Raw genomic sequence first — 14,549 nt, forward strand, 5'->3', positions numbered from 1 at the left:
TGAGATTTAAGGACCATATAACAGAGCTGATACAGAAATTTAAAGCTTTCCTGAAAAAGTGGGTCCATTTATAACTTACAGCAACTTGGGGAGTAATTTGGCTAAATCACTGAGTTGTAGTACTTAATTGTTTGTGTGGATGCTCAGGTTGTTAATTAAACCCCAAATTTCCAGTTTCCAGCTTCTGTACATTGATTTCAGTAGGTCTAGGGTAAGCATCTGACTTTTAATGAACTACTCCAGCCTTTTAATGAACTACTCCAGGTGATTCAGATACAGGTGGTCCGTAGGTCACACTTTGAGAAATGCTGATGTACAGAGTAAGATGACATTTAGGAAATCTTTTGAGGGAAGCATTTGATAGGTTTCCCTGGAGTGGCTAAACCATGGAGAATTTTCACTTTGCCCAGGAATATATAACAACAAATAATGACCATAAGAAACCCTTTTCAGAACTTACTGGGTGCCAGGGATAACTATAAATGCATTATTTATACATTAAATTGCTTAATTATTATAACACCCTTACAAGGGAACTAAAGAACAGAGAGGTTAAATAATTTGCCCAAAGCCTTGGAACTAATAAATGATGACTTTGGGATTTGGACCCAAGTGGTTTGGTCCTTAGTCTCCACACATAACACTTGTTTTTTCAACAAGCAGAATGAATAAAGCAGCTCTATATGTAGTGGAAAGGAAAACTCTTAAAACATATTATGAAGTGCAGAAGGGGTGCCATCCCCCAAAAGAAAGAAGACAGGAAGGAAGGAAACGTGCATGTGTGTGTAGAGAATATCTCTGGAAGGATACACACACACAAAAATGATAACTGGTTGCTTTCTGAGAGGGCCTCTAAGTAGCTGAGAAGAAGGAAGGAAGATTTATCCTCACTGTACACCTCCCTTGTGCCTTCTGATTTTTGTGCTATAGGAACACATAACCAATTTTGAAAGTAAATGCATTTTTTTTAAATGGCAAAACCCTCATAATGAATCCTTCTGAAGCAAGTAAGAGCCTTTTAAAGAAATATATATATCTTACCTCCCAGTTGATATAGTCTGCATGCAATTACCAGTTTGTGTCTGGGGTGCCAACAGGACCTCACTAGGATAATGACTTCAGGTAATTTCTCCCCATGGTGCTTTGCAGCCTGCATCAACATACAGCTAGGACGCAAGCAACACTCCAAGGAATTGGCCTCCGTCAGCCTGCTCACTGACGGACCTAGGAGCCCAATCCGGGCTAGCCCAGAAGGTGATTCTGTGATGCCTGTCATGGAGGCCAGCACAGTAAGGCTGAAGAAATCTGGGATGAGCAAAGACAAAGGGATTACCCAGTGAACAGCACATAAAATTCGTCTAATAAATACTCTGAGTGGATAAGCCAAAGAAACCAAAAGGCGGGGAGAAGGCCAAAAAGTGGTGGTATAAATATATGTGTCCCACACCTGGACAATAGTGACATTGATTTTTCATCTACAACTGATCAACTGGCTCTAAATGCGTCCTGGAACAAGTTCCCGGAATGATCTGAGCAAGAACCATTAGCTTAAAAGTCATTAGCGATACAGAAAATTCTATTTAAACTTACCTTTTCCCCCAGAAGTGTGTGGGTGGATATGCGTAGCAGAGCAGGATTTTAACTTTGTCATCATAGCATGTACCATTTATCCAGTCCATAAAAATCTTTGAAAATTGTGAAAACAAAACACAGTGTTCTCTTTGGATTTGTAGTTTTAAATAGAGACTCGTAAGACTTGAAATTGAGACAGGCAAATATTTGAGGTTGTGGTTTCAGGATCAGTTTGGCTACCAGACAAGACAGGGCTCTGAGGCTCTTCGACTCTCAGAAAATGGCAAACACAGTGTATGTCCAGATTGGATTCATGCGCTTAAAGGTACCAGGGGCCAAATTAAGTTCCTAGTGCTGAGGAGATGACACTTTACGAAATCAGAAATCCATTCCATTTCTAAACACGTAAAGAATATGCCATAAATTGTATTATTGTTCCACAGTTTTCTCACTCTTCCCTGTAACAAGGTTGTAACCCTGTTGCCATGGAGTTTGGAGTAGGCCTTTGGTATGGGAGGAATATATTTCTTCATTGAATTTCTATCAGGCTTGAGCATGTGACTGGTTTTGGTCAGTGGAATAAAAATATGGGATGTCTGAGCAGAAGTTTTAAGGGCTATCACAAATTTGGGCCATCATTCCCCTCTGCCCCTTAAAATGGTTCCTGGCAAAGAGACACTGCTCTTTCAGTGCTGGATCCTGGAATAAAGAGAACATGCTAAGCAGGCTCTGAGACAATCCCTAGCTGATGTGGAACAGAAACAGGAAGTAGACCTTTGGTGTTGTAAGCACTACGATTTGGGAGATTTGGGAATTCTAGTCTTTCCTGATGAAAGCTGACTGATAACAGAGTGATAACTTGAATAGCCATGCTTGCTGCAGGAAATCTTTATTTTTTTATTTTTTACTTTTATTTTTTAGATTTTATTTATTTATTCCTGAGAGACAGAGAGGCAGAGGGAGAAGCAGGCTCCATGCAGGGAGCCCGGTGCAGAACTTGATCCCAGGACTCCAGGATCACGCCCTGGGCCGAAGGCAGGCGCTAAACCGCTGAGCCACCCAGGGATCCCTGCAGGAAATCTTTAAATGAAAAAAGATGAATGCAGTAAAACATAAATTCCTATGGCATCCTCACTCCCTCAGGCTGGCTGAATGATGGGCCTGGCAGGAGGGTGGCATGCCCAGGTTAATAATGAGTGAGTGGGTACCTGGACCCACTGGAGTGTCAGCTCCAGGTAGGACACTCTCTGTCCCTGGCCTCTGGGCTTGTCTGGATGAACACTTGGAACTCAGATCACGTGTTTGGCCATCTGTGGTATGCAGTCATCAAAGCTGCTGTGAGAAAATATTTGAATTCCGTGAACTCTTTGTAGGAGATGTAGATATTTTAAAGCAGAATGTTGATAGTCTTGGCAAGCTTCTCAGGCACTTGGGTATCTTCTCAGGATCAACCAGAAATTGCTCACTTTTATGAGAGTGGACGTGATCTTTGAAGAACCAGCAGAACTTTGACATACATCAAAGAACATGTGTAAAGAGCCAGATAATAAATAATTTCAGGTTTTGCAAGTCATACCACCTCTTTCACAAATACCCAACTCCACCACTGTATCGTTAAAGCAGACAAAAACAATATCTAATGAATAATTGTGGTTCTGTTCCAATGAAACTGTATTTACAAAAATGGGTGCCTGACCAGGTCTGACTTCTGGGCCATACTTTGCTGACCCTGGATCTAGTGAAAAAAGAAAATGGAGCTTAGTTGCATCAGTAGCACACTAAGAAGTTTGGTGTCAGTTAAAGAGAGTTTGTTGAAAAAGAAAAGAAAAAGAGTTTGTCGTATACACCTCATCTAGAGAAACGTGAAATGACCTTGCTCACCCAAGAAGTCATTAAACCATGAAGTTTACCCTCAGGAGCTATTTGGAAAGTTTAATGACAAACATTGTGTCATCAAACACAATTAGAAATCCAGGTGCCTTGACAGGGTGATCTGCAGACTTATCCCAGAGTTTGGGGATGTAAAAGCACCATCCTATGAGAGAGCACAAAACATACAGAGGCAACCAAGGATGCAAGTTCTGAGAGCGTAGAAAGTTTCGAAGTTGAGAAGCAAGCATCACTAGGGATTTACTATTCACCCTGCATCACTGTGCAATGTGTGCGCTCATTCTGCAATTGGTTTGTCAGAAAGAACATTGGCTCTTAGTCCATGTCAGGAGAGTAATTGCGAGTAGATTTAGGGAAGAACATAGACCAGGAGTGATTTGCTGTATCTTGGCCTTTCTTGCTCCTTTTCTAGGAAGAAGAAATATTTCTTGTTCACTAAACAAGAAATGAATTTAAATATTTGATAGCCTCCCCATAATGTCCAGAACAATGGACATATAATTTTCTTGGGAATTTTGTTTGCTGCGATCATTTTATTTTATTTTTTTTTTTGTTTTTTGTTTTTTTTTTTGCTGCGATCATTTTAAATTTTTTTTTTAAATTTTTATTTATTTATGATAGTCACAGAGAGAGAAAGAGAGAGAGGCAGAGACATAGGCAGAGGGAGAAGCAGGCTCCATGCACCGGAAGCCCGATGTGGGATTCGATCCCGGGTCTCCAGGATCGCGCCCTGGGCCAAAGGCAGGCGCCAAACCGCTGCGCCACCCAGGGGCTTATTCAGGAAGGTTGCTATTCTTAGAGGATCAGAGCAGGGTTCTTAAACATAAAGACCTAAGGATAATCTGAGTAACTTTTAGTTTTCTACAATTAGAGATTTATGGGCTTCAAAGATGCTGCTAGTTCTGGGTTGTGGTCCCTTATTATGTTATTTAATCAGCACTGCACGTGACACTGGTATAGGTGGTCATCTAATCAAGTGGTGAGAATACAAGAGCAGGGACTCCTTTTGACTGAGTCCTGTGTTTGCTCCTGTAGCTCCAAGACAAAATCTATCTGCCAGAGCTCAAGTTCAGGTGCTCTCCATGCGCCAACTATGTTCATATACCTCTCATTGGGGTACTCGGGTGACTCAGTTAAGCATCTGCCTTCAGCTCAGATCACGATCCCAGAGTCTTGGGATGGAGCCCCCCACCCGGGCTCCCTGCTCAGTGGAGAGCCTGCTTCTCCTTCTGCTCCTCCCCTCACTCAGCTCATGCTTTCTCTCTCTCTGTCTCAAATAAATAAATAAATAAATAAATAAATAATTAATTAATTTATATACTTCTCATCTATTTATTGGATTTTATCATTCACTGACCTGAGACTTTGCATTTAATTTAGGAGGTAAGTTTTTAAAGATTTATTTTATTTTTTTTTTAGAGAGTGAGAGTGCACACACAGGGTAAGGGGAAGGGCAGAGGGAGATGGAGAGAGATACTGAAGCAGACTCCTGGCAGAGTGTGGAGCATGACGTGGGGCTTGATATCAAGACCCTGAGATCACGACCTGAGCTGAAACAAGAGTCTTCGAGGCTTAACTGACTGTGCCACCCAGGCACCCCAGGAGATGTGTTTTTAATTATATGTATATAGCAAGTAACATAACCTACAACTAAGTCATTTTAGTTTCTGAACATAAACAGGATATATTTTTTCCTATGCTATCACCAAACCCAACATTATTGTTGTTTCAGAGGACATACAGGTACCTCAAGAGAAAAAATATTATTTGCTAATATGTTTTTGCCTGAGGTTTTCTTTTATGTTAAAAGTAATTTTGGGATCCCTGGGTGGCGCAGCGGTTTGGCGCCTGCCTTTGGCCCAGGGCGCGATCCTGGAGACCCGGGATCGAATCCCACATCGGGCTTCCGGTGCATGGAGCCTGCTTCTCCCTCTGCCTGTCTCTGCGCCTCTCTCTCTCTCTCTGTGACTATCATAAATAAATAAAAAAAAAATTAAAAAAAAAAAAGTAATTTTGCAAAGAGCATAAAATAAATCCTGAATTTTGCCCTTCTTATGCTCTTAATTTCTAATGTGAACATCTTTTTTAGGGTAGCCTTTGAATAGAGCAAAAACAGGCTTTGCATAATGGGATGTAATACGATATTAAGAAAGGATATGGCCTGAGATCATGTATAATTTAAATTACATTATCAAAATTAACAATGGCTTCTATATAAATAAGAGGTCTTTATATGATATACCATACCAATATCTAATGTATAATTAATTAGAGATGTTTTAGGCTATTTATGTAAAAGTTATATATCTCTTACTCAGGAATGTAGAGCCAAATTATAAAATCATTCCCAGGAGAAAATCAGTTACAGGTAGAGGCATAACAAAACATTCAAGAGGCTTAAAATCAGATAGATACTGGATTGCTTACTGATTTTGCCATTCACCATCTTTGTGGCCTTTCTCAGGTTGACTAGTCTCTCCAAGCTTCATTCTCCTCCTCTGTACAGTAGGAAAAAATATATCCACTCCATTAAAGTTGTTATAAGAACTAACTGAGCAATGTTTATAAAATACTGAGCTTATAATGCACACTGAAAAAAATGTCGGTTTAGTCCCTTTATACCATTTGACTGAAAGCGTTTCTGAACTCTGAACAGAAATATGTTTTTTGGTTTCCTCTAGGTATTCAAGTATTCTGTATTCTTTTCTTACGTTACTTCCCTTCACAATAAGCTTTTGTTTCCGATCTAATCTTTTCATGGTATCAAAAATGTGTGGATAGAGAAGAAAAGTCATAATCACTAAATAAAATTTCATTTCTAATTCAAGCCTTAACATTGTAATGCTAATGAGCACTGTATTTGGTTCGTCAAATATTTAATGCAAATTAGTTTGTGTTTTTACATTATTTTTTTTAAATTTTTTTAATTTTTATTTATTTATGATGGTCACACACAGAGAGAGAGAGAGAGAGAGAGAGAGGCAGAGACACAGGCAGAGGGAGAAGCAGGCTCCATGCACCGGGAGCCCGACGTGGGATTCGATCCCGGGTCTCCAGGATCGCGCCCTGGGCCAAAGGCAGGCGCTAAACCGCTGCGCCACCCAGGGATCCCTTTTACATTATTTTTAAAGGTTAATTTTTAATATTTCTTTTTTATGAATCTTGGAAACAAAGTATATATTTCATCTTGAATCCTGTACCATAGGCACAATCCAAGCATATTATTGTTTTTCTTAAAAAAAACTTTGATTTTTTTTTTTTACTACATAAATACTCTGGGTTCATTATAAAAGGATTAGAAAATATAGGTTCCTTAAAAAAAAGAAAATATAGGTTCTTAAAAGAAAAAAAAACATAAATTTATGAATCAGAAATGACCACTGATTACATTTTCTGTGGACTCTGAGACATTATGTATGTATAGATATTATTACAACCCTTGGGAACTCTAAAATGTTGATTATCTCTCTCAAGTATACTTTTATAATATAATAATTTATTTTATTTTACATATTATATATACACAGCACTATATTTAGTTGTTTGTGCATAATTTATTGTCACAAATTCCAAATTCCTATTTTTGAATAGACTGTGCATTTACTTTAGTTATTATAAAAATGCTGCCATTAGTATCTATCTTCATAAAACTATTCCCTTAGTTTAAATTCCCATGTGTAAAGCCCAGACATATTTAAAATCCATAATAAAATTTCCTATGGAAACTCATATCTGATTTCCCTGCTGAAAGCTTGTTTCTCTGCTTCTAAAAGTCACCTATGTAGATGTTAATTCATGGACACGAAGTCCATAAACTCTTTTTCTTACTGTTGTGGACACGAAGTCCATAAACTCTTTTTCTTACTGTTGATGTTTCATAAGACCCAGCCTCTAATTAGTTCCACCAAGACACTTTTTTTTTTAGCAGTTGTAGCTATCCCAAAAAAGTTGTATTCATCATTCATTTTTTATTTATTCAAATATAGTTGAAAGTCAGTGAAAATAAGATATTGTTGAAAATAAAAAGGAACGTAGGTACTCTTTACTCCAGTCATAATTATATAACTGATTAGAACATGATTATAACATTGACAGGAGTCCTGTGAAGGAGAATTTCTTCCTTTAAATATCACTCTAGCCTCTAAACTAAATCCTCAGCATGGTGTTGATTTTGGACAGTGTTGGACATCATGTTTAAACCCTGAGGCCTTTTCCTATTTCTCGCTGTGCAAAAACATATAAATCCACCATATAATGTCAAATGTCACAGGGGGTATAAGCATCCAAACAAACGACAGGGGTTCAAATGGAAAGTCTTCTGAATTGGAGACATCAAAGGACAACCTGGTGAGATAATATTTGAAATTGACCTGGAATCCAAATTTTTTTAGGTAAAGTAGGAAAGAAAGTTTTCATTATCCCTCTGATAAGTACTAATGGAGAAAAGAGGCTGAGACCATATTTTCTAATTCTACCTTTCTCACTTTCCAACCATAGGTCCTCCTGGCCTACTTTTGTCATTTGTAGATTGGATGAGGAGTACTGCCCTAACATTTCACCGGAGAGCTGTGAGGTCAAACTGAGATAATGTGACTGAGAATATTTTAAAACTGTATAGTGATGTATGAGCATAAGGAACATTTAAATACTCAGTGTTATTAGCATGTTTGAGGTCAAGATATCAATTCACAGTTTGTGGTTCTACCTTGAATGACTCTACAGAAAAGTCATAAGAAAATATAAAGTGATTTCAGTATAAATTCAGCTATTATTTTGAGAGCAAGTAACTTTCAGGTTAGTGTCTGGAATTTTATAGTTATTTCATAGATTATACCCCTAATTTCAAGAACTGTTATTAATGTATCAAATACTGTGTTAAGTACCTCACATGTACACTTTGTGCCTGGGTCTTAATTTATAAAGATGACTGAATGATGACATGGAGAGGTCAATGCTATTTGAAGAGAAATTTAATGTCAGTCACATTTCTTCTAGAAACATGAGACATGGCTGGTTATGCAGGGCCAGGGAGGAGCACCAGGTTTTGATCAGGAAGCTGAAGCTGTTAGAGGGATAGGTTTAGGCCTGAGCTTTTACTGGAGTTTCTGTGGGAAAGGCAAGGGAGGGCAAGCTGAGCAGTTTAGGGTTGGCTTATCTGAAGAATTTTGGAAAAAAAAAAAAAAAAAGAATTTTGGCAGACTCCAAGGTTACGAGTGGTCCCTAGTTGTCTGATACCTGCCCCTGAGATGATTAAGGCAGAATTCAGAATTATGCCTCTTGGAGCACAGGCTGGGAAGAGGAGTCTGGCTCTGGAATGGTGAGTTCTCATATTAGAAGCATGCTCCTTGCTGAGTCCTTTGCTATCTCTGAAAATTGGGACGCCCAGGGAGGCAGTCTATTTCCAGCAGGAAATGCTTTGTAAGATGTCAAAACATGATATAATACAATGTAGTATTTCACTAAATCATCATCAGCTTTAACTGAAACTTTATACTCATTGATTAGTAATTCCCCATTACCGATAAGCTCTAGCAATCTGCTGTACCACATGGTCCCTGTACTCAACAGTTATGTATTGGACACTTGAAAATTTGTTAGGAGAGCTGATCTCTTGTTGTGTTCCCTTCTTACCACAAATAAATACAAATCTAAAAAACTCATTACAACTCAGTAAAAAGACACCACATTCTCCCTATTTTAAAAACAAGTACATCGAATCTTAGAGAAATTATGTCATCCGCCACACAAATGTTAAGTGACAGGATAAGGATTTAAATACGAAATTCTAAACCCTGACAACCTATAGCTGTAAAAGTATATGTAGATAGAGTACTTTAACAATTTATTTTCTATCCTTTAGTAGCTAAGGTAATGATAATGTTGGTTGGCGATGATTATAAACTTAGGAGTCATGGTGACTTGGCTAAATACGATATTGAGGGTCAGCTAAATGGATTACCCAAGCTAAGACATTTTTTGGTAATCGTTGCTGCTTGACAAGCTAACCCTAGAGTTTGTGACATGAAACAATGGTTTTATTTTGCTCATACTTTATGGAGTCAAGAATTCAGGAAGAGCCTGGCTAGATGTTTTGTCTCTGATACATGTGGTATCAGCTGGGCAACTGGGATCATACTCAACTTTCAATACGGTTTCTTCATACATGCCTGGTAGCTTATTTCTCCTTGATTTCTCTCATTTTCCACAGGATCTCTTATCCTCCACAGCCAATCCCTATGGTTTAGGCTTCTCACAGCTCAGTAGTCTCAGAGCATGTGCATTACTTAAATGGCAGCTGGCTTCCAAAAGACAGGAAGCAGTGATGCCAGGCCAGTAAAGGGGAATGCCTGAAAATGACAAAGCATCAATTCCGCCCTATTCTACTGGTCAGAGCAGTCACAGGACCTGCCCAGATTCAGGAGCTGAAGAAACGGACTCTGCCTTTTGCTAGGGTTATGACAAAAGAAAACATAGGATGGGAGTTACTGTTCTAGCTATCTTTGGGATCTATAATGTCACACATACCTAATCAGCGGCTGAATTCAGGTATCTAATGCCAAAGATCAAATTTTTATTTTTGCATTACAATGAAACACAGTTTAGCACAGCAATAATCAATAGACCTCCTTTTTTAAAAAATTCAGAGTGACACTGAACATATGCCATTGCCAGTATATTGACATTCACATTTTCGTTATCTTCCTTAAGAAGACAGCAAAGTTTCTGATCCATTAAAAACTTCTGTTACTTTTTGCCAGAAGTCCTACTCTTCTTTTATGGCTCCACTCTTTCCAAAAAAAGTATAAGTTTAGTAGATTCAGGACTTCAGTAGTCAGGACGGGTTCATCTCAGGGATCTAAGGCTGCCTGGAAATGGCATTGCTTTTAATCCCTAGGATATAGCCCATTCCATAGCATCCTAGAACTTAGTCATTTCCAGCACCTGCTTCCAGAAGTGAGGTTTTTTTATATACAAAGCAAACTTTATGCCACCTGATTAAAATAAGACAGTGAACAGAGATGGAAAATAAAAGTGGAACAAATTCTACAACTTCTCTTCTTTGTATGTGCTAAACAATTTCAAATTCTATTAAAAAAAGATAGACATGATTCATATTGAGAACTCACATTTTTAAAGACTGAAAACTAAAATTATATCTGTGGAATGTACTGAATCTCTGTTCTGCTTATCTCTTTGAAAGTATTAGAATAGCAGTATAACAATCCATTTTTTAATGATAAATAATTCTTAAACTATCTAATTTACTACACGTGAAACCAAAATTCATTCATTCATAAAGTAACCCCATGGATGCCTTTTTTTCCCTACCCTAAGTTATTTCTGCTTTTTATTTGGAACATCTAGTTCATTTACTTTTAATTTTTTTTTTTAATTTTTATTTATTTATGATAGTCATAGAGAGAGAGAGAGAGGCGCAGAGACACAGGCAGAGGGAGAAGCAGGCCCCATGCACCGGGAGCCCGATGTGGGATTCGATCCCGGGTCTCCAGGATCGCGCCCTGGGCCAAAGGCAGGCGCCAAACCGCTGCACCACCCAGGGATCCCTAGTTCATTTACTTTTAATCTGATTATCATATTGTTGGGTTTAAGAAAATCTTTGCTTATTTTCTAGTCTGTTTTGAGACTGCATTATTCCTTTCTACTTTTTGACCAATAAATTTTTTTAGTATTCCATTTTTCTCCTCCTCTGAATTATCTACAGGTCTTTTATTTTTAGCAGTTGTTCCAGTTATTATAATACATATTCTTAGTTTATGACAATCTGTTTTAAATTAATATAGCATTTCCCTACAATGTGAGAACCTTCTTAATAATAACTTGATTTACATCCTCCTGTATTTGTTCTGTTGTTGTCATATGTTTTACTTTGACATGTGATATAAACCCTAAAATACATTATTTATTTGTACTTCAAGCAGTGTGGGTCTGTATTTGAAATTTCACCATCTGGATGATCTGTGCATCTGTTGTCTTGTCTATTGTTTTCCTTGGTTTCAATCCCATAGTTTTGTCTCTGTGGGCCTGATCTTTTAAATTCAGTGCCAGTTGTTGTACTTGAGAAATTATAGAGACAATCTAATGCCCAAGATAGGTACCTTCATCCCAAATAAGATTTACAGCTGTTTCTGGCAGATAACTTGGTGTGAAAACAATACAGATGCTCTTGATTCAATCAGGGATCGAATGGTTCAAACTGAGCTTCAGTCTTTGTGAGAGATGAGCTATTTCAGTTACCCTCCTTAGATGCAGCTGTTGAGGCTCCCAACCTCAAACCTGAGGATTTGCCAGGAACCCCCTCTCTTTGGCAGGCTCTGCGTTCCAGTTTTTATCCTCCTAAATTTACAAGCCTGTGGAAAGCCTAGCTTAGCTTCTCCGCTTCTGAACCATCTCTTGTAGAATTATGTCCCTGAAGGAAAGTGATCCAAATACTATGCTTCCCTTTCTGGATTTTCTTCTCTTGGTTTTTGGTCTAGGAATTTGTCTATGCCTTGTAGTTCTCCAATGCTCCCATATTTTCAAAAACAATATTTTGTTCAACCTTTATTTATATAAATCCCTAGGGTGAGACCGATAATTATTTAATACCTTCCTAGTCTTTCAGTAATACTAGTTCTGAAAAACTTTTAAAATTATGAAATGTAAAAAAAAATTATGAAATGTAATATATTTAGAAAAATTCTTATAAAATACAGGTTCAACTTAACTAATTATTATAAAATGAATATTGAGTGTAACTACCACTAAGGTTCTCATGTCTTTTAATTTTAATCAAAATTATCTGATGCTAGGAAAGGTTAGTGCTACTTCACAGCAATGATTGTTATAACCCAATAAAATATAGCAATCTTAATGATAATGGGCACATAGAAACTGAAGATAACAAGCAATACTTATATAGAAATGATAAATTTATCTCAAGAAGTCTATTCTAAAGTGGAGTGTAAATTTTTCTTAGCTGGGGGAAAATGGTATTCTGAAGATAGTTTACTGATTAAGGTTTAAAGTAAACCTACATCATGGCTAATTAAAAGAAGTGAGAAATTGATTATATTTTTCCCAATATTTTTTCAACCAGAATTAAGAAAAAGAAGTTTGAATATCAAAAAAAGGAAGGAAAAAAAAAAAAAGGAAGGAGGCTTCAATTTAGGCAAAATAACTCAGTATCACTTATTAATTTTATATGTTTTAAAAGCCACTGTCTCTTACAAAAACTTATAAATGGAAAAGATGAAATGATGAGAACATCTAGTAAAAGAGAAAATGATAGAAAACAAAAAAGAGCTTAAATTAGTGAATAAAAAAAACTTTTTTTTTTTTTTTTTAAATTTTTATTTATTCATGATAGGCACACAGTGAGAGAGAGAGAGGCAGAGACACAGGCAGAGGGAGAAGCAGGCTCCATGCACCGGGAGCCCGACGTGGGACTCGATCCCGGATCCCCAGGATCGCGCCCTGGGCCAAAGGCAGGCGCTAAACCGCTGCGCCACCCAGGGATCCCTAAAAAAAACTTTTTAAAAAAAGTTTTCATACCATTTTTAGAGGTGAGCCACACATTCAACTCTGAATTTCTTTTAGTATAAGAGCAAAGAGGGAAATACAATCAGTTTCAAGATTCAAGGTACTACAAATAATTGTACATTCACAAACCAATTGTTTAGGAGATGCACAGCTGTTCTTGGTATTTATATCAGAAGAAAAAAAATTCTACTAAGGGTTCTTACTCAGGAGCATCTTTGATGAACGTATAAAGTAAAATGAGACAGATTTATTTTTGACCAAAAATTGACATGACACATTAAACATGATGCAGAAAGTAAGTTGCTAAAAGCAACCAGGCAAACAATCACATAAAAATTGTGAGATACTCATTGAGCAGATGTTCTGTGCCAGACAGTGTGTGAGGCCAACCACTCATGGTCCTATGTGGGAAACAGACAAGTAAATTTACAGCATTGAGGTTATAATAGAACTGCATGCAAGGGAGGATCAGAATGGGAGGAGATCCAGTTATTCCTCCACAGAAAGATGATAATTAAGCAGAGTCTTGATGTCTGACTAATATTTCTAAAGTGGCTAGCAGAGGACTGAAGGTAGACAGAAGAGTGCATAATCGGAATGGAGGCAAAAAAGAAATGGAGATCTATAAATAATTAGAAAAAGAAATGCAAATTGGAAAGAAAATGGATAAAGGTAAAGAAGAAGACAAAGCCATTTGGATACCACTTAATAGCTAGTGAGCCATTCATAATTTAAAGCTATATAATGACAAGATCAGAGTTAATGCTTTAGGAGATTACTCTTGAAGCAGTGTGGGAGATGAATTAGAATGTTAGCCCTGAAGGTAGTGAGAATAGTAAAGAGCATATTGCAAGAGCCCAGGAAAGAAATCATGCATGTCTGGATCAAAATAATTGTAGTGGATATAAAGAAAAGTGATACATTTTTTAATATTTAGGAATTAATCAGTAAGCCTTGATGACTGATTGGATATTAGACATAATGGAGATAAAAGAGTTTAGAATATCTCCTAGGATACAGTTAGGAAGGATTTTATTTCACTAGTCACCTTAGAGGCCATAAGAGGGCTTGTTTTACAACGTAAGTGTCCATCAGTAGACAAATAGATAAGAAAAGTGTGGTACACACACACACACACACGCACACACAGTAGAATGTTAGGCAGCCATAAAAATAGAATGAGATCCATTTGAGACAACATGGATGGACCTAGAGGATATAATGCTAAGTGAAATAAGTCATAGCGAGGAAGACAAATATCATAGGATTCTATAGGTGGAATGTAAACAAAAACAAAAATGAATGAACAAAAAAGTAGAATCAGACTTATAAAACACAGAGAACAGACTGATGGTTGCCAGAGGGGAGAGAGGTGGAAGGATTTGGGCAAAATAGGTGAAGGGGAGTAGGACATACAGGCATCCAGTTATGGAGTGAATAAGTCACAGGAATAAAAGGCACACCATAAGGAATATAGTCAATAATATTATAACAGCTATATGACAGAACAGATGGTAGCTACACTGTGGTTAGCACAGCATAATGTA

General features: G+C 37.5%; 1 long non-coding RNA gene across 4 annotated transcripts in view; it reads left to right on the top strand.

Moving 5' to 3' along the window:
* The window catches only part of LOC111093158, a 56,970-nt gene extending 44,096 nt beyond the window's left edge, over positions 1–12,874 (top strand). For 3 of the 4 annotated variants that reach the window (XR_005381218.1, XR_005381219.1, XR_005381217.1), the window contains one exon: positions 7,960–8,655. This is a non-coding gene — a long non-coding RNA (uncharacterized LOC111093158). Of the gene's footprint in view, positions 1–7,959; positions 8,656–12,829 lie in introns of those variants that run through there. The other variant, XR_005381220.1, reaches the window with a different exon arrangement.
* The last annotated feature ends 1,675 nt before the right edge of the window (positions 12,875–14,549 follow it).

This window comes from Canis lupus, chromosome 29, assembly GCF_011100685.1.
Source record: "Canis lupus familiaris isolate Mischka breed German Shepherd chromosome 29, alternate assembly UU_Cfam_GSD_1.0, whole genome shotgun sequence".
In the NCBI taxonomy this organism is placed as follows: Eukaryota; Metazoa; Chordata; class Mammalia; order Carnivora; family Canidae; genus Canis; species Canis lupus.